This window comes from Lissotriton vulgaris, chromosome 4_1 (genome assembly GCF_964263255.1).
Source record: "Lissotriton vulgaris chromosome 4_1, aLisVul1.2, whole genome shotgun sequence".
In the NCBI taxonomy this organism is placed as follows: Eukaryota; Metazoa; Chordata; class Amphibia; order Caudata; family Salamandridae; genus Lissotriton; species Lissotriton vulgaris.
In genome coordinates this window covers 2,038,792,923-2,038,812,593 of record NC_141691.1, presented here as the reverse complement: position 1 = coordinate 2,038,812,593, position 19,671 = coordinate 2,038,792,923, and positions in this window count along the sequence as shown.

Below are 19,671 nucleotides of genomic sequence, written 5' to 3'. Positions count from 1 at the left end.
TAAAGAAGAAAAGAAAAAGATAAAAGCAAAACAAATAAAAAAAGAATTAGTAACATTGTTAAGAACTACTTTCTGCGCAAATGCAACTGCATGGCTTTCCCTAAAAACAGGATAGATGTCCTTAGTGTTTTTAAGAGCATCCTATTACTGTTACCATTATTTATTTCCAGAGACTACCTCTAAGTATTTTTCAGCCAGGATCTCCGAAACAAAGCTACAAGTGGACCCTTTATATACAACTTTAATTCTGGCAGGATTCTGAAGGTGTAAATCGGCTCCCAGCTTTTGAAAAGGAAAAAAGAGCTGCCTGAGCCTCCATCTGCGTTCCAATGTGGCATGCGCAAAGTCAGGTCTAATGAAAAAAGTTATTCCATCACAGGATCTTGGATTCGTGGGCCTTGCCAGATCATACAGAGCTTGTCGGAGGAGAAATTTAACAAAAAACAGTAGCATGGCAAGAGGATGTTGCTGCGCTGATGGGGTACGCTTGGCAAGGGAAAGAGGAAATTTGTGCACTCTCTGAACTTCTTTGTCCCAATCCCAGGAATATAGCTCTTGAAAAGCCCCTTTAAGGAATGAGATCATGAAGCTTCTGGGGTCCTCTTTTTCCCCTCATTCAGGGATCCCTAGGTAGCCGAGATTGTTGCGTTGCTTCCTATTTTCCTGCTCCTCCATCTTCCACATGAGATCTTTGACCAAACTCTCATGTCCGTCTATTTGGGTTTTAAGCGTGGCTACATCTTTCCTTAAACGCTCTGTTTTTTCCTCCACAGAAGCAATCAGATCTGCAATTTCAGCGCAGGTTTTGCCAACCCTTCTGACAGCCCCTTGTAGTTTCTTGGCGGCCAGGCGTGATCTACGGCTGTCATCCTTGGCTTCCTCCTGGAAGCTTTTGATGGATTAAAGAGCAACCTCCAGCACAGGGTCGCTTTTTGGTCCTCCACTATCTCCGTTTAGGCTACCTGTTATAGTTCTATTATCACCTGAGGTGACCATAGAGTCAGATAATACTGTAAGCTGAGTATCAGAATGATCCTACCTCAGATCTGTACCACTTTCTTTGTCTAGGATATCATTTTTTTTTTTTGGCGATCCGTGTAAGAGCTGCTGTACCATTTAGGACTGTCCTCCCCGCTTGACACAGAGATACTTGTGTCTGACAGCTCTGATTCATCTGTTAATGAATAGGATTTTTTCTTTATTCTCCGGTGTTTTTAATGAGTGGATTAGAAGAGAGCTGCTTGCAGCTTGTAGAGTTACTGCGGGTTCTACAATTCCACCAGTGATATTTGCACAATCATTTGAGCTACTTATTTTACTGCCAGATCTTTCCACTTTGATCTCCAAGCAACCCTCATCTGGCTTGCTCACCATGTGTAGAACTGACCTCCGGGATTCTTTTCTCACCCTGATCTATAGGGAGGGGAGTCCCCGGTGGCCCTATTACATTAAACGAAGCTGGCAAATTTGAGTCAGTCAGTGCTCCTTCAATCTGCCCCAGCTTTTCTGTTGTCAACTTTGGATCTTCTTCTACAGACTTAAGCAAAAGTGCCAGCCCCCCACCCCCCGTTGTACCAAAAGTGCTCGTAATCAGCATTTGAGAATAGCTTGTCTCTCAGTGTGGTTTAGCAGTCTCAATATTTTCTGGCTTGTTTTCAAATGTGCTGTTTTTATCCACGCATTCACCCTTATACCCTTTCCCTCCCCCTGCTTATCTTCTGGCACCCATTGTTTCCAACCTTTTTTGCCTGGTAGCTGACAAAGCTGTAATGGTATGTGAGGCCGCTTGTGACTGAGCGCTGGGTGAAGAAACATTTTTCCCTTTGATGTTTTTACCCCCACTGCCAGCGATCCTTACTTGTTTGTGGTGGTTTTAGACGATGCAACGAAGTACCACTGTTGCGATTTCAATTCTCAGAAGATTTCAGACCTGTCCCAAGCACTGTGGAATCTTTGTGGCTTCACGTTTGGCAGACAGTGCGCTGAATGTCCTCGCAGAGCTCTTGCATTCCGATCGCACCGATGGGAGATCACGCAGGTCAGGAGTAATCTGAGAATCCCAACCTGTGCAGGCGTCCCCGAGGTTTGGAGGAGGTGAGAGCGTGAGTCTCTGCGTGAACATGATGAAAAGTTTTACCATCCTTTGTTTATTTTTCAGGTGCATTATATTTGATTTCCATGATACTGCATAGTTATCAGAGGAGCGTAGAAGGTATTCAAGACTGGTTTAGCAGTGATAGGGGTTTGCAATCAGGTGAGCATCGCGTCGAGGATGTTTCTTGAGCGCCATCTTGTCTCCAACTTGTGATATTTCAAGTCCACCCTCAGAATACTGTATGGTGAGTTCCAAATGAGTCTGTGCCCAGGTCTGCCCCCATCCTGCCATTTTGTGACCAATCCTGGTTCCACTAATCTGTGTTTATCTGGGAGGAATAAACAAAGTCCAGCTGCCAACAACACCTATTCACATGGCCCAAGAGCAGGCAGCAGGCATCAAATTCTGCAGAATAATGCAGTTTTTCTAAAAGTTAAAGACACAGAGATGACAGACGGAATGCAGAGAGATTCAAACATTCTACCCCAGTCAATAGATCTGGGTTAAATCCATTGTTTTTTGCTCACTGTGCCACCACAGCTTGGACACATCCAAATGCAAATCAGTCTTCACCACGTGCTTCATCTGAATAGTGAGGCATGAACTGACAAGCCAGGTCTTCCCTGGAACATAAACAAGCCTCCAGGGACCAGTTTCGTCGTTTCACCCCTCTTCAGCCAGGCTACCTTGAAGCCAGTGGCCCAGTGAGCCCAGGACCCATGTCTGGGCATAGCCGGCGCACTTAGGGCGAGGCAAAAGACACACAAATCATGGCGAACAGCCGGTACATTGGCACGGGTAGGAGCCCACGACCTTGAAACCTGTCAATGTTGGCGGGACGTCTGTGGCCCAAGTGCTCTGCTGTGGTGTAGTCCTGACAACTGCGCAAAGGGAGGCACTCCATTCTCGGATGCGGGTTGATGCTGTCACATGGCAAGGGCACGGTCTTGAGGCGATCCACAGTGCACTAGGTCCCTTGTGCCTGGACAGTACTGAAGTTGACATCGCGAGCAAGACTGGCAAGGCTGTTCATGTTCCGAAACCCAGAAGGGTTAACAAGGGCAGTTGACAAGCCCCCAGAAGTCACTCTGGAGGCAAATCTTTGTGCCTTGCTTGCAGGGCAGATGTCCGTTGGCAGGAGGGCGGCTCCACAAAGCAGGACAACAGTTCCTGTGAATAGACAGACACAGCAAAGGGGCAATCCTCCCCACTCAGCAGTCTTTAGTGTAGCGGAGTTTCTTGCAGGTCCAGTTGTGTCACACAGCTGTAGGTTCAGGGCCCTATTATTATACCTTGGTGCCCAGGTACTAGAAGAGACCAGAAGCTATTGGAGAGGGCTTTGAATTTTTGGGGCTCCCCTGTCTCACCTGACTTGTCTGCCCTGACAAAGCAAAGTCGTAAAGCCTATTGTGTGGTGGCCGGCTCAGGATATTCAGATGTGAGTGTAAATCACTATTCCCTCCTCTCAGCCCAAGAAGGCCATCAGATTGTTGATGTGGTAGACGTGTATTGGGGCAGGCAGCAGGTAAACAGAGTTTATGGAAGGACAGAGAAATGTCAACTTTCTGAAAGTGTCATGTTTGCAAGTAAGGGTAAAACCCAATACACCAACAGGGAGGATTTCTCATGATGATGCTAACCATACCAAACATGATATATCTACACCTTACTATGCAGGAGTTATCACTTTAAGGTATATAAGGGCATTTCTAAGGCTGGATTATGGAGGGGTCAGCCCCACTGCAATGGCAGAGGCCTGATGCAGGATGCAGCTTTGCCAATATCACCATATTTTAGGGGAGAGCAACCAGACCTTAGCAGTGGTAAGGTGCCCAGAGTCCTAAGTCCAACAAAACCGTATAGTCTAAAGTTGGAAGTGATAGGGCAAACGTTAGTGGTAGACCAGCCTAAGGCTGATAGGTGAAACACATTTCTCAGACACAAAACATGAAAAGTATTATTCTTCCCAATCAAAAGTTAGCATGCAATACATGTAATAAGGCAACCCTATGTTATCCTTTAAAAGAGGTATGCCTCACAGTAATGAAAATTGATTTTCAGAGTTTTTGACGACCAGGACATGTAAAATGTAAAAGCACATGTCCAACCTATCAATTATAATGAACCCTTACCTATGGGCTACCTAGATCTAATGTATGGGTTACTTATATGCAATGAAAGTGGAGTGTAAGGGTAGACAGGGCTTATGAAACTGCAATCAGGCTGCAATGGAAGGCCTGGGGCATGTTTAAAGAGGCTACTTAACTGAGAGGCACACTAAGAGCTGCAGGTCCATGTAGCAAGAATATGTATTTAACATAAAAAATAAAACACAAGAGGCATTTTGCAAAACAAGAACAGTTGTTTTAATTAATCGCAGCAACAAGAGAGCAGCAGCAGAGTTGGAGTCTGAAGCAGTCTCAAAGTACATTGGTGGTTGCTCTTATTTTATACATTTTACCACTTGTTATGAAGCAATTTGTACATTATTTTTTAACAGGAATTGCGGGAATAGTCACAGGACTGTATATTTGATTTCCTGATAAGGAGTCCAGCTGGGTCTCAACCTTGCCTTGACACAATGCGGGCAGTGGGTAACATGACTAGAGGTCCGTCCCTGTGAGCGCATGTTCTCTGTGTGCAGTGTAAATACGGTGTTCTGATTGGCTGAGTGTTTCTAACTATATGTGGCATTTATCTTTGTGGTTGTTTTGGGAATGTGCATCTCTCTGGCCAAACAAATGTTATTGGTGCCAATCTTCTCGGACATTTGCAGTGTTGCTACCTTCTGGCAGACTGTTCTAGATTGTCCCTGTTCAATAAATTTGTCTATGGGCTACATGTCACACCACTTGTGATCTGTAATTCAGTTGCTCCAGACCTTGGTCACAGGGACTTCCTGATCATGTATTTCTGACTCAGGGTTGATGGGTAGGTCATATTGGGTAGATTTGACTACAGCAATGTAGTTTGCTGCTATACGTATATATATCCTGGCGTACATTGGCATCATATTTTTCTTTATTAACATCATCCTAGTAGATGGGGGCGTGGCTGACTGCCAAGCATAGTGGCCGCAATGTGAGCAAGCTCCGTGCTCGGATCTGAAGAATCCTGGATAATCCTGGTGGTACTGGCTTCTGACTGATTCCAACTCTAAATACAAGAGAGCCCCCTTGGACCGGGCTGGCACTTACCCAGTGAAATCACCGCTGCGTACTGCCGGTCCCGCCTGGACAATGAGGTGGGCTTGGCTTCTGGGTGTGGGCTGCTGAACCAGAGGCCTGTCTCCGGGATTGAGAAGGATTGCCGGAGGCCAGGATTAGAGCTACAGTGACAACCTGTGCTCCCGCTGTTGCTCTGAACCCCCCCAGGAATGAGGAAGAGGGGGTGACCGGGGAGGAGTGGACGGCGCTGAGGACAGGACGGGCCTGCATTCTGCTGATGCCTGTGCAATAGGCGACCCTGCCGAGCCTCCTCTTGGTGGACCCTCTGGCTGCCTGGAGAGAGTGTGCAGCCATGGTGTGTACTGCCACTGGCAGCTGTGCTGTGGATCCTGTGCTGGTCTGGGAGGAGCGGTGCTGCAAATGTAGCCGCGAGCATCTGCTGAAGAAACTGTGCTACCCTATACTGCCGGGTGAGTGTGGCGATACCAGCAGATCCTCACCACGCTTGGGGCCCGCTTCCCTGTCTCCCCTCTGGTCCGGCGGCCCTGTGAACTTTGGTAGCCTGGGATGCGTGGGCGGTGCCTTTCCTTAGCGTGTCTCACTGGCGTCCTCTGCTGAAGCGCAGAGGCTGCACGGGGGACATTGCCTGTGGGAGCGATGCCTGTGGCCCTTTAGTTCTCCTGATCCAACTGACTAGTGATTGCAGACTGAGCATGCTGACGGTCTGGGGTGCCCCCCCATTCCCACAATATCTTGGAGAGCGCAAGGATCGGCATTGGACGCTGTTGCTGGTGGAAGGTCGCCGTGCGCCTGGTCCGGGTTGGGGGAATGGGCGCATGCAGGCCTGGATATACCGAACCACCCTAGTGAAATGGACAACGCCCTACCCGGGGTTGGAGGTCCCGCACTTGAATTGCTAAGACCCGCTGAGCGGGTCTTGGACGCAATCATTGCCTGTCTGCCTCCGCCTCCCCACACGACGCAGAAGGTACCGCCAGGATCTACTGTAGGGCTGAGTGTGCGGAAGGCTCTGTGCACACTTGTCCTTCCTGAGAGGGGACCTGTTGGGGCCAACTGGGTCGGGGTCGTGTGCCCCCGGCCTGAACCTTTCTCTTTGGCTGCCACTCACTGTAAGAATTGGAACTGTTGGTGAGGGCGAGATAGTAGTGGGTCTTCATACGGCCATTCTCTAGCAGTCCTCCGAACAAGTAGAGAGAACGCCTGTGGTAGCTGAGTGAATCCCTGCCGGATGTCTCCCTGAGCCAGCAGCTGACAGTATCGAGCCACAATGAACCGCCACAGGGTCAGGAGTACTGATTCTGGAGCTGTGGGTGGCCAACAGACTGATGACTCTACGCCCCCCACACAGCCACTCCCTGGCGTCCCGTTCACGGAATGGGGACTCATCCGTATAAGCTGGATCTAATCCCGATGGAGGTACGTGACTCCCGGGAGGCCATTGAGAGACAGCTTGGGACTTTGAAAATGGGATTCACCATTCTTAAAGCTGACCATGACTATGGAGAAGTGTGGCTAACCGGTTAGAGGCGGCAGACCCAGAAGCAGAGGTCGGCCCGGGACCAGGGTTCAATTCCCGACACGGCAGGGTACGGAACCAATGTCAGCGGGCTCGATAAATCTCGCCTCGGTGCCTCTCTAACCATGGGTCCCACGCTGCAACTCTGGGCAATAGCTTGCTTAATCTCCACAATGGCCCCCTCGCTGCTAGGGATGCCTGGCCTCACCTTGGGGATGCCCAATAGGGACCATCTCACAGGGAAAGCCAGGACGGGTTCCCCAGCGGTACACAGCGCCAAGAAACCCTGGGGTGAACGTGCGCTCTACAAATTCATACTAACATAACATAACCTAACATAACATAACAAGCTAGCCGCTGTTGTCAAAGAAACCAAAGTCGCACTACTTGAGTTGGCGCCGCAACACAAGGAGCATGGCGCACAGATAGCGCAGCTCCAAAAGCAGATTGCAGGTCTACAGGAAAGGGCGGATGATGCAGAGGGGCGCGCTCAGCCCAATAACATTTGTGTCATAGGCCTGCCAGACGGATGGGAGGGAAGGGGAGCAGTGACTCAAGGATGACGTGGCCCCGGAGGGCCTCTTGGATTTATTCTGTGTGGAAAGGGCACACAGGATACCAACGGGCAGTCTGGTGGCCTGCCCCGGCCCTTCATTGTTAAAGTCCTCAATTTCAGAGATTCTGTTGCAAAAGTCGAGTGAGCTGTCCAATATGCAGTATGAGTATCACTGGATATCCCTGTACCCGGACTACACAGCTCTGGTCCAGCATTAACGTCCTCATTATTAAGATGTGAAGAAAAAGCTCAGGGCAGTAAATACAAACATACTTGTAGACTGTACACCTACCCTATTTTTTCCTCTGTGGAGGTCTCTGTCCAACTGCGGAGTATCTGCATACCTAGGTTGAAGTTAAAGTAGTAAATATGTTTGGTTTTGAGGGTAGGGGCTGGAAAATAAGGAACACTTATGATTAAAGTGAATGGGTTTTGGGGAATTATGCGTGATTTACGGGGGGTTAAGGAATGTGAGTCAGGTGGTTAGGAACCCACAAAAGAGTAAGACTGTTTCTATTAAAAAAATCACTTATACAGTTACTACATCCCAAAATAGCTCCAAAACAGTAGAGAATCAGTCAATCTAAGAGCTCAGAACCACCCATGGTCAACAAAAGATAATGCAACACCCTCCCATACAAAATAAAGGTGAAAGGAACTTAGATTAAAATGCCATAGGAAATTATCTTACATTAAGATAAATTAAAATAAACAGTTACAAATTGAAATAAATACGTTTTCATTTGAAATTTGTCATGTAAAAATTGTACTTTTGTATATAATTATAAAATATGGTATTATTTACTATATGAAATGTTAATTTTATAATCTTTTATATGACTGTGAAATGCTTTTATGATACTTCGAATAAAGCTTATTCGAAATGAATGGGGGACATAGAACAGTTCCTGACTATGTGGCTCACCGGCTGGCTTCCTCCATAGTTGTTGTCCTGTTAATTTGGTGTAGAAAGGGTGCACAGGACCATGATGCAGAAGTCACCCCCGGAAGCCAGACCAAGGCCTTTCATTGCAAAGATTTTGAATAACCACGACAGGGACATGATTTGAAAGCAATCCAGACAAAGAACCCCTGATGTTCAAAAACACTTTCATCCTCAAATTTCATGAATATACAAGACTAGTCCAGCAGAAGCAACACTAATTTATGGCAGACAAGGCCCACCTTGGTGAGCTGAAACTTCCCTATGCATTGCTGTATCTAGCCAGGCTGAGGGTGGTGTACCAATCCCTTATGCTATTCTTTGAGTCACCAGAAGTCTCCGTACACATGACAGGATTGCCCCGTACTTTGGACCACACTGGCATTTTAAACAAGCATTTGCAATGCAATAGGTCTCGCATTTATGCAAGTTTAAGCTATTGACATTGCAAATAACAATGGCTTTTATTTATGTTTTCGTTTTTTAAAACATAAATAAAAGGCATTGTCATTTACAATGCCACTAGCTTAAACTCGTGTAAATGTGAGAGCTATTGCATTGCAAATGCTTTGACTTGTCTAGCTCCCGCGCTTCCACGCTGTGTGCCAAGCATACGTTGTATGACTGGACGTGCCTACTGTAAGTGCTGGACTGGCTCCCCCTGGAAGAGAACTGGGCCTTGTCCTGAGAAATGAGGCTATTTAGCCCAGAGGAGAGCGGTCCACGGCACACCAGAGGGGGCGCTGACCTCACGGATGAGGGCCGCCTGTGTGTACGTGTGTCAGCTTAAGGTGTCAGCTCAACACAGCTGGACGCTCTGAGGCAAAAAAGCTGATAAGTCACCAAAAGAGTGGTTTTGAAACAAAGGCAGCTCTGGAAATGCGTTTTCATTTCGGAGGCATCAGTGCTCCTGATGTGTGCAGGTATCGCTTAGGAGCAACTGCTAGAAAGAGCATGGGGATTTTCAGCTCTGCAGCGAAAATGCTATTGCATCTGCCCAATGATCCTGTAATCAACTAGTCAGGGCAAGTCTCCAAATCCGTCCTCTCCCAGCTGCCTCGTCGAACCCGCGGCTCTCACCTCATTAACGCAGCACTTGGGCCCAGTGTCTCGCCGCTATGCTTTACCTTGGCTTGTCGTAGGTCTCTGCTGCATGGCTCGTCTTCAGGGCCGGACGTTGAGCTGTAACTCATAATCGGGTCTCGGCTCGGTAGGCCTCTTCCTACGCTGCTCATCCAGGGCTATGCCACGTACCCTCTTCTACTCCCGGCGCTTTCCCTGGTTCCGGAAAGGGCTCCGCACTGTAGTCTCAGCGTTGAGCTCCACAACTCAAAACCAAGAGAAAGTGAAAGAGCAGCGCACACTGTAGGCACGCCGTGAGCGTGCACATCGGCGTGGCCTGCAGCTCGTGCCCAGTGGCAGCGCGTAGAACTCGGTGAAGAAGGAGAGAGCGGTTGTCGCAGTCCAAGATGACCAGCGGGTCTTTTCGTGAGTAAATGCCGGCCCAGCAGAGGCTACAGAGGAGCCACAGCACACGCATCATTCTACCAGTAACAGTGCTGCAGGGCAGTAGAAGACCAGCCATAGAGAAGGAGGAGGGAGGGAAAGCAAAAGCACGCAATGTTTGTTGTTGAGGGAGAGGTGGGTGGGTGGGGGTGGAGGGGGTGTGTAGGTCTGTGTCTGTGTGTGTGTGTGTGTGGGTGTGTGTGTGTGTGTATGCGTACGCACGCACAGATACTGCGTGCGGATGGCTTGTGTGGACGGAAGGGGGGCAGGAGATGTGCAAGGCGCATGCCCCTCTCCTGTCTCCCTACCGAGGCAAGTCAGCAACAATAAGTCTTGCTGACGACAGTGCTTCGCGCTGCGTCGCCAGGTGCAAGACATAAAAAAAGGACCTATCAAAGCCCTTACTTGCTACATGAAACATGCATTTCACGCATACTATCAGCCTTTGCATTACATGAGGGTCCATTGTATACATTATTTAGGAACTACCCACAGAAAGGCTGGGAATCCTAACAGGGCAAACTCTTCCTACTTCACGTGCCTGGTCTAGTGATGAAGGATCTGTGAATAGCCACGTTTAATATACTGCGTTGCCCAAAAGGGGGGGGGGACACGACACACAAGATTCAGAATTGATTCCATAAGACTAATGAACGCGCTAGGAGCAATATCAAAACCTTTCGTTGCTGCAACAGCTTTATCAGCAATAGAAAGCAAGCATTGAGAAAGTTTGCATGTTTAAAGAAACACATATCAGCTGTCATCGGCTGTTCATCAACCATCACTACCTGGAAGCCCATAGGATTTGGACCTCCAGTCTGGCTGTTACTATTGCTTTTGCTTGTAGTGCTCAACCAATTTTCAAACTATATACACAATGTGTATATTACATGTAGTATTCCAGGACTATTAGACATATTTGTGTACTATTTTTGAAGTTATCCTCAACTGCTATAATTAAACATTGGACTAATTAACATTAAATTGAACAAGAAAAATACTCATATTTGATGTTCTCTTCTCTTTTTGCTTGATTTATTTGAAATTTTTTGCTTATCTTTGATCCAATACATGGATTAAATAATCATTGTTGTAGGACTTCTAGTACTGTCCATTTAGCTAAAGGTAATGGCCATACCGTAAATTGTTTTAGTCAAATATTAGAGTGTCGAGGTACAACTATTTTGTATCGCCATAAGATGTCAATAACTGGACAAATGAAACTGTGAAGATCCGGCCCGCACGCCGCTAAGGTTGGAATCAAATTCCTTGTCCCGTGAGGTCGTCCACATCCCACCCAATAACAAAATCAAAGGAATCAGGAGGTCGAGATCCAGACGCCAATCCTGCAGCGATGAAAAACAGATCCACTTTGGTGCCACAGCAGGAGTCTTCAGCCTCATAGGTACGCCAGGACTCTCCAAGGATGAAGCATGAGCGGGGGCTAGTACCTTTGTTTGACTCTAAATAGTTGAGGGGAACGCCCGTTAACTATGGGCAGGTTATTGGTGAAACAATGGCGGGGGCTCACATTGGGATTAGCAACCCACCTCCGCCGCAACAGATAATTCAGCAGTTTTGCATTATAGAAGGGGTTTGGAAAAAGTTGGGGTACACATGTTATATGTTTGCACTGCGTCATTGCTACACATGGCTAATATTCGCACACTGGCTTATAGTTGTCCCACACATTAAAGTCACAAGACTCTAGATGGTAGTCTCTATAGATAGGGCGGGGGAACCTCCAAATAGTGAGTTGGAACATCAGAGGAGGACTAGATAAAGTCAAAAGAGGGGCTCTACTTCAGCAGGCCAAACGGTACCGAGCAGACATCCTGATGCTTCAGGAGACGCATTTAATGGGTAATACAGTATTGTGTCTCCTCCGCGATGGCTGCGTGTAAGTGTACCACTCTGGCTTCACCAGGTGGTCCCATGGGGTTGCGATTTTAATTTATGGTAGTGTCTCATACCAACACATCAAGGCATGGACAGACATCCAGGGTAGATACATTTTTATATGGGGGTACTATGTATGAGGAAGAAGTGGTATTGGGCTGTATAGATGCCCCCAGCCGCTGCAATGGACGTTAGTCAAGCGTCTCTTGACCTTGTGGGCGGATTTACCAGAAGGATTGGCAGTAGTAGGGGGGGACTGGAAATGATGTAATGGACTTGGTCATAGATAGATGGGGAAATTAAAATGTGCTCTACGGTACCAAACTGGACTCCATGGCAACTGGACTGGAATGGGTGGATCTATGGAGGGGGGTGTATGTTGAGGAGCAGGGATACACTTATTTTTCGACAACCCATGATTCTTACTCCTGTCTTGATTATATATTTATACCAATAGGAGCCATGGAAATTCTCTCAAGGGGTCTGTTTGATTAGTCCCCAGTGGTTCGGACAGCGCAGTTGGGTCCTGATAAACAACTTTTTTGGTGGCGTCTCTCCTCCTGACATCTGCAGGATGAGAAATATCGGGATTACATTTATTTATTTTATTTTATTTATGGAATTTATTAAGCGCAGGCACATAGAGCAGGCAATCGAGCACTACCTGGGTATAAATGTGGGAACAGTCACAGAGGCTGAAGTCCTATGGGAGGCTATGAAGCCCACCTTATGGAGGTAGACATTTCATTTTGCGCGGCAGCACTTCGAACATGGCGGGAATAGCTTATGCAATCAGAGGCTCATATAATGGAACTAGAGCGGAGCATTAGGGATGAGGGAGGGAATAGGGTGCTCTGACAGCTGGTGCTGGTGCAACAGTCCCTTGCTGACACTCTGATAGATGAGGCCCATCTTGCGTGGCTGGCATCCGGTATCAGAATTTACCAATGGGGTGACATGTCCAGTAAATAACTACATAGAATGAGTCAAGGAAACTTGCATCCGAAGTTTCTCCAGAGCATACCCGGTTTCAGATGGGAGGGCTCTTAGCAGAAAGTTTTGCAAGAAACTTTGCAGAGCTAAACACCTCTAAGGAACTACTTTCTGGAAGACATGATGCACAGTTTCATAACTGACTTACCACCTTGCGGCCACTCGATGAGGCTCGAGTAGACCTTGACCTTCTGCTCACTGAAGAGGAGCTTTGCACAGCCCTGGGAGATTTGAATTCTGGAAAGGTTTCCCATGCAAATTCTTTTTGAAGTACTTTTCTAAATTGGAGCCTCATTTTCTCGAAGTTATAGACGAAGGAAGAGACCAAGGACATCTGCCACAAGACTGGAGACACGCGGAAATAGTTGTATTCCATAAACCAGGTCAGCCCGCAGTCCAACATGCGTCATACCGCCCCATCAAAACTGTTTAATGTTGAGGAAAAAAAATTGGCTAAAGCATTGGCCAATCAACTTCAACCCCATATAACCAATTTGATTCAGTCACACCAGCCTAGATTTATGCCACGGAGGGCTAGACGTCATAACATCCGACGAACGCACATGTCTATAGCCACTATCCAGGGAAAGGGAGTACAAGCCTGCCTTTTGCTGGCAGACATGCATAGGGTTTTTGACTCCCTTAGCTGGGTATACTTGTTTGCCCTCTTAGATCGTCTCAAAATGGGGCACGATTGCTGTCATATTTAAAATGGTTATCTATAGTCCTCACAGAGTTGGTGCATGTTGTGTGATCCACCTACATCCTTCACATTTCCAATTGGCAGGGGCACTCACCTCTTTGCTCTAGCCATGTAGCCCTTAGTGGCGTGGGTACGGATGGATGAGCAGGTGGCGGGCTTTAAGTGGTACCATGGGCTCTTGGATCACGTCGCATTATATGCGGATGATGTCTTATTCTTTTTATCCGACATAAACAAAACAGGCCCGAGGCTGCTTCACATTATGCCCTTTTCATGAATCCGCATAAATACACTCTGTGGGTGCTGGGGGAACCACTGGTCTGGGACCTTGAGCTTCGGCAGTACAGGTGATGATGGAGGGAGTGAAATACCTTGGAGTTTTACTGTCAGATCTACCCAGTGTGTCATGGGACAGAAATATTGCCCCGATAAGGACACAGGTTTGTAAGGAGATAAAAACTTGTTCACATATGCCCCTTTCTATTTATGGTAGATCGGCTATTTAGGTCAATCCTAGCACAGCATGCATGTGCTGCTCTAAGAGGAGGCTTCTTGGAATCACTACAGACTTTCTCTGGACTTGTCCGTGTGTTTTTTTGACTTCCACACATTCAATTGGTCTTTGCATGTGGTTTTGAAAATGTAAGCACGCAATTGGCCAAAGGCGAGTGCATGTCCCACATTTCCTCTAAATGTTCACTCCCACAGCATCCATCTGTCAGGAGTGAGCAGCGGCCTGCAGGGTGCTAGCTGCATTCCTCGTTGTGGATCATTAAACAGAGAACGGTCGAGTTCACTTTTGCAGCGTGGCTTGTCTTGCATTGCCTCAAAGCAGAACCCACCCCCAACAAAGCATCGAGCAGCGCTCATGACGCATCTTCATTTATTTATTATCATCGACTGAATCTTTTTTTTATACACAGCATTGAGCACTGCTTGCTGTGCACCTTTATTTATTAACTGCGGTCCTGGATGTGTGCCTGCAACAAATGCCTCCCTGTTCGCTTTGTTTGCTCTCCACTGTAAGCTACTATCATGATGTCTATTAAAAGCAAGGTGGCTGCATGCGCTCCCAGCACCTGGATGGTGTTCAATCCTCCACAAACACAGGCCAAGCTCTATCTGAGCTCCAGTATAATTGTTTTTACCTGCTCTTTGGCTCAAAAGCAGACCCGTCCCACCTAATACACAACATCGAGCAGCGCTATTGTGCACCGTTATTTTATTAATGTCGCCTGTATGTTACATTTTTTTCATGGCTTGCCTCCAAATCACACCTCTCCCACCTCCAACAGAGCATGGGCGCGCACAGCTGCATTTTCACTTTGAATTTTACTCCTTGCAGTGTTTTTTTTTGGATTTCCTCTGTAGCAGACCTTCCAATCTCCTGACACAGCATTACCGCGTGCCTTTAATCACTTACGTACAGCCCACTTTTACTTTACATTTATATGTAAATAGCCCTTCTTGTTTTGGCCGGGGGCATGGGGAGAAAAGTGATTTGCTCAGAATTACAGGCTGTTGAGCCAACGAGGAGGCTCGAACATCCTCACGGCCACTCTAAAGTTGTCTGCTTTGACCATTATGCCACATCTTCTCCTTTGTCACATCGACTTTAAATAAAGAAAAAAAACTTGTACGGTTATTCAAAGATGTTAGGAGTGTGTGGGCATGCCAGTGGGGGATAATGTACTGCATTGCTAAACACTTATAAGGTCCAATAAAACTAGACCTAATGGCTATGCCAGTGCTTGTTTTAAAATGGTGTCATCTGCCAATTGCAGAACCATCCATATCAGATACTCCGTATGTGTTTTCACCAGGTCAACGCAGCGTCGGGTCAATTTCTGTTGACAGTAGGGGGCCTCCAGAGTGGCGCTGAGGACTTGCTGTCAGTCGACGTATTGCTGGGGTTGGCCATGTCGCATGTCCAATCTTACTATATGAAGGGATGGGATGCACACCATTTTTTAATCTTTCTTTAACTTAATATGTGTCCACTTTTATCGATGTGTGCGTGCAACAAGGTATGATGGCATGCCCTAATGCCACCGAATTCAACATGACATGAAAAAGGGACATGAGTATGTCCCAGCCTCGTGCACAGCTCTATGCCGCTTTTTAGCATCATCCTATGCTAATGGATTTGGTCCAATTCTTCATTATTGAAACAATCCACTTATTGCAACATTTTATCCTTTTTCATTCTCTGTAATTAACATCCACTTGCGCAATTTGTCGCCTATTTTCAAGTTTCTTATATTTAAACAGTGCCCATCCGGACCTCTTGAATAAATACGAATGATGCACGGCTCGTCACAGGCAGCATTTATTCGGTTAAAACCCAATGTATTTCGGGCTACTCAGAGCCCTTCTTCGGGGGTCACTAGAAATGATAAAACATTTACCAATTACTTATTTGGTCTCAAGTACCAACATTTTAAAAAAAGAAAAAGTTTGTAAAAAGAAACAAGCATCGCACACGTTTATAATATTCCGTCAAGATTCCGTATATGCACTGTGACCCATATTAGATAAACCACATTCTCATTTGACTCAATAGTCCGGTTAATCCATAATTCCCCCTAGCTGTTCACCAAACTTCTTAACTGAGCGTAATGCCCGCATTAGCCTCCATTTTCCATTCCCACTGACCCCTTGTCTCAATTTCTTCTAACCTCGAGATCACAGATCCGCAAGTGGATGTTAATTACAGAGAATAAAAAAGGATAAAATGTTCAACTAAGTGGATTGTTTAAGAATGAAGAATTGGACCAAATCTATATGCATAGGATGACGCTAAAAAGCGGCATAGAGCTGTGCACGAGGCTGGGACATACACATGTCCCTTTCTCATGTCAATCATACTATATGGTATTGCATCATTTGGTGCCGAATGAATGGTGGTATGGGGACAGGAAGGACACCGCTTATGTAGTGGAGCAAAGGTGTATACAAGAGTCCACCCTAAATACCATACTGTATTTGGCGCCTCTACGCAATTCTTTAACGCCGGCCACTCGGGTGATATTCTAGGTGTGGAAACAGTCTCTCCGCAGGATGGGCTGGTGGAATGCATTTACTGGGGAAACCCCACTGTGGCACAAATGTCATGTGCTGCAGCTAGCAGCATTATCCGGACATGGAGGGTGGGATAATATAGGAGTCTACACATTAGGAGACGTATTGTGTGGCTTGGTTCTGAAATCATTCCAAGATCTTCAACAAGAGTACCAGATGCCAAAAACTACATTTTACAAATACCTTCAATGTTGGCATAGCAATTTATCCTAGTATCTCAGGATTAGAGGCTATTCACAAATTCAGGCTGATTGAAGCCAAGGTCTCATAGGCCATTTGCAGGACCATAGAATCTCGAAGATCTATCAGTCACTGGTGACCAATAGCTCCACTACATTGGATAAACTTAGAGAAGCATGGGCTGGTGATCTTGGACAAATAGACAGAGATGATTGGATGGAAAGACTGTCCTTCCCTAGGGGAGAAGTGATAGCAATATCGCTGCGTATTATTCAATTTTAATACCTTCACCGGGTTTAGTATATCAGGATCTGGCTGTGAAGGGCAGGCCTAGGGTCATCCCCTATATTCCGGCAGTGTTGTCGGGAGGAGGGGTCCCTAATACAGAAAATTTGCCATTGTACAGTGCTTGCAGAAGTGTTGGGGTGGGAGCTCCCCTCTTCAACAAGATTGACAATTTTACATATCACGGAGGGCATAGGAGGTAAAGTATAGAAGAGGCACCTGTTATTATTGGGGCTGACATTGGGTAAAAGGAATGTAGTAAGGCTGTGGAAGGCAACGGCCCCATCTTCTCTCTCGGCATGGAAAAATGTGCTGGACTTTTTGCATGGGGTTTGAGATCCCAATATTCAAGGCCAGGGGTTCCCCACAAAAGCACCCCAAAATATGGAAAAAATGGGCAGACAACGAGGACTAAATTTGGACCCGGTGCCTCCAGTGGATGCATATGTATCAATGTTGTAATGCGGGCCTCTTAGTTAAGGGACCAGCTATATGCTGATGGAATCTATTTGTTGAGGTGGACGATGTGGTGGGAAATGAAACGCAGTAGTGGTTCAATGTGTTTATGTTATATTGCAATTCAATTCAATTAAAATAAAAAAAATGTGGGATACTTAATATCCATAAATACACAGGTCACGTTAAAAAAATTTCCCATTAAAAAATCAATAAATCACAATAAATAACAAGGACTTGTATATATAGCATAAAAGGAATTATAAATATTCATATTATAACAGAGCGGCAAATATATAAGACAACCACTCCTTTAAATTGGTCAGATATTCTTGACAATAGCAGCATAGAGTTATAAGTGCAAAAAGGCAGGCAATCAGAAACAGACAAATAACAGCACTGTTAAAATACAGTAAGAAAATAGCAGCATGAATATACTATTATAAAGTGCATACAGGTATTACCTATATTTGATAAACCATAATATGCAGGGCACAGATTTCTACAAGATGCCACATAACATTAGAAATTATGGTTCACAACATGTAACAGCTAAATGTAATCATGTGAAATTTGATGTTTTTAAAGTGTGCTCATTGAAACGCGTGAGCGAACTGCCACCTTCAGAAAAAAAAATGATTCTAAAGGTTGAGTCTACACTCTTAAGGTTAAGGATTTAGGGCTATTTCTAGCAATATAGATGGCTCACTGGCAGTTCACAGGGGTGGGGAGTGCTTTTTGACCAGGGTTCAAACCCCAGCTGGAGAAAATCATTTTTATTTGTTTTCTAAATTCCACAAATGAAAGTTGTGACTTTGTAAATCACCCCCTAACAGTGTCTGGGAGAACTATGGCCTCCTTAGTCATAGTGCATGTCAGGCATTGATGGCATGCTGTGTGGCATGTGGAAAGGGGGACACGTTTGTTATAAAAGAAATCATTTATCTAGTGGAATGAGAATTTGGGGGTGATTGTGTAACACTAATAAATGCATGGGGCTAGAGGCAGACTGTAAAAAAGGAAGGGCTATTTGTATTTAAAGCATGTAAATCGAGAGGAGTTGTGGGATCTAAATTCCAAACTCCATGGAAATGGAGGAGGGACTGTCATAATTTTTCAATGACAAATAGGGCTTTGGCTGAGTCAAATTCCTGCAAAATAGATGGCAGTTCACAGGGGCTGAGAGTGATTTTGACCAGGGTTCAAACCCCAGCTGGGGAAAATCTTTTTTTTTTGTTTTTTTTAATTTGTTTTCAAAATTTCACAAATGAATGCTGCGCCTTTGTAAATGACCCCCTAGCATTGTCTGGGAGAACTATGGCCTCCTTAGTCATAGTGCATGTCAGGCATTGATGGCATGCTGTGTGGCATGTGTAATGGGGGGACAGGTTTGCTATAAAAGAAATCACTTATTTAGTGGAATCAGAATTTGGGGATGATTGTGTAACAATAATAAATGCATGGGGCTAGTGGCAAGGCTGTTTTTATTTAAAGCATGTAAATCGAGAGAGGATTTGTAACATCTAAATTCCAAACACCATGGAAATGGAGGAGGGACCGACATCATTTTTCAATGACAAATAGGCCTTTGGCTACAGCAAATTCCAGCAAAGTAGATGGCTCACTGGCAGTGCACAGGGGCTGTGAGAGCATTTTGACCATGGTTCAATCCCCAGCGGTGGAAAATCGTTTTTTATTAATTTGTTTTCTAAATTCCACAAATGAAAGCTGTGCCTTTGTAAATGACCCCCTAGCAGTGTCTGAGAGAACTAGGCTTCCTCGTCATAGTGCATGTCAGGTATTAATGGCATGCTGTTTGGCATGTGTAAGGGGGGACAGGTTTGCTATAAAAGAAATCACTTATTTAGTGGAATGAGAATTTGGGGATGATTGTGCGACAATAATAAATGCATGGGGCCAGAGGAAGACTGTAAAAAAAGAAGGGCTGTTTGTATTTAAAGCATTTAAATCGAGAGAGGATTTGTGACATCTTAAGTTCCAAACACCATGGAAATGGAGGAGGGACTGACATCATTTTTTAATGACAATTAGGCCTTTGGCTACAACAATTTCCTCCAAAGTAGATGGCTCACTGGCAGTGTACAGGGGCTGTGAGTGCTTTTAGACCAGGGTTCAATCCCCAGCTAGGGAAAATCGTTTTTTATTAATTTGTTTTCTAAATTCCACAAATGAAAGCTGTGCCTTTGTAAATGACCCCCTAGCAGTGTCCGGGAGAACTATGGCCTCCTTAGTCATAGTGCATGTCAGGC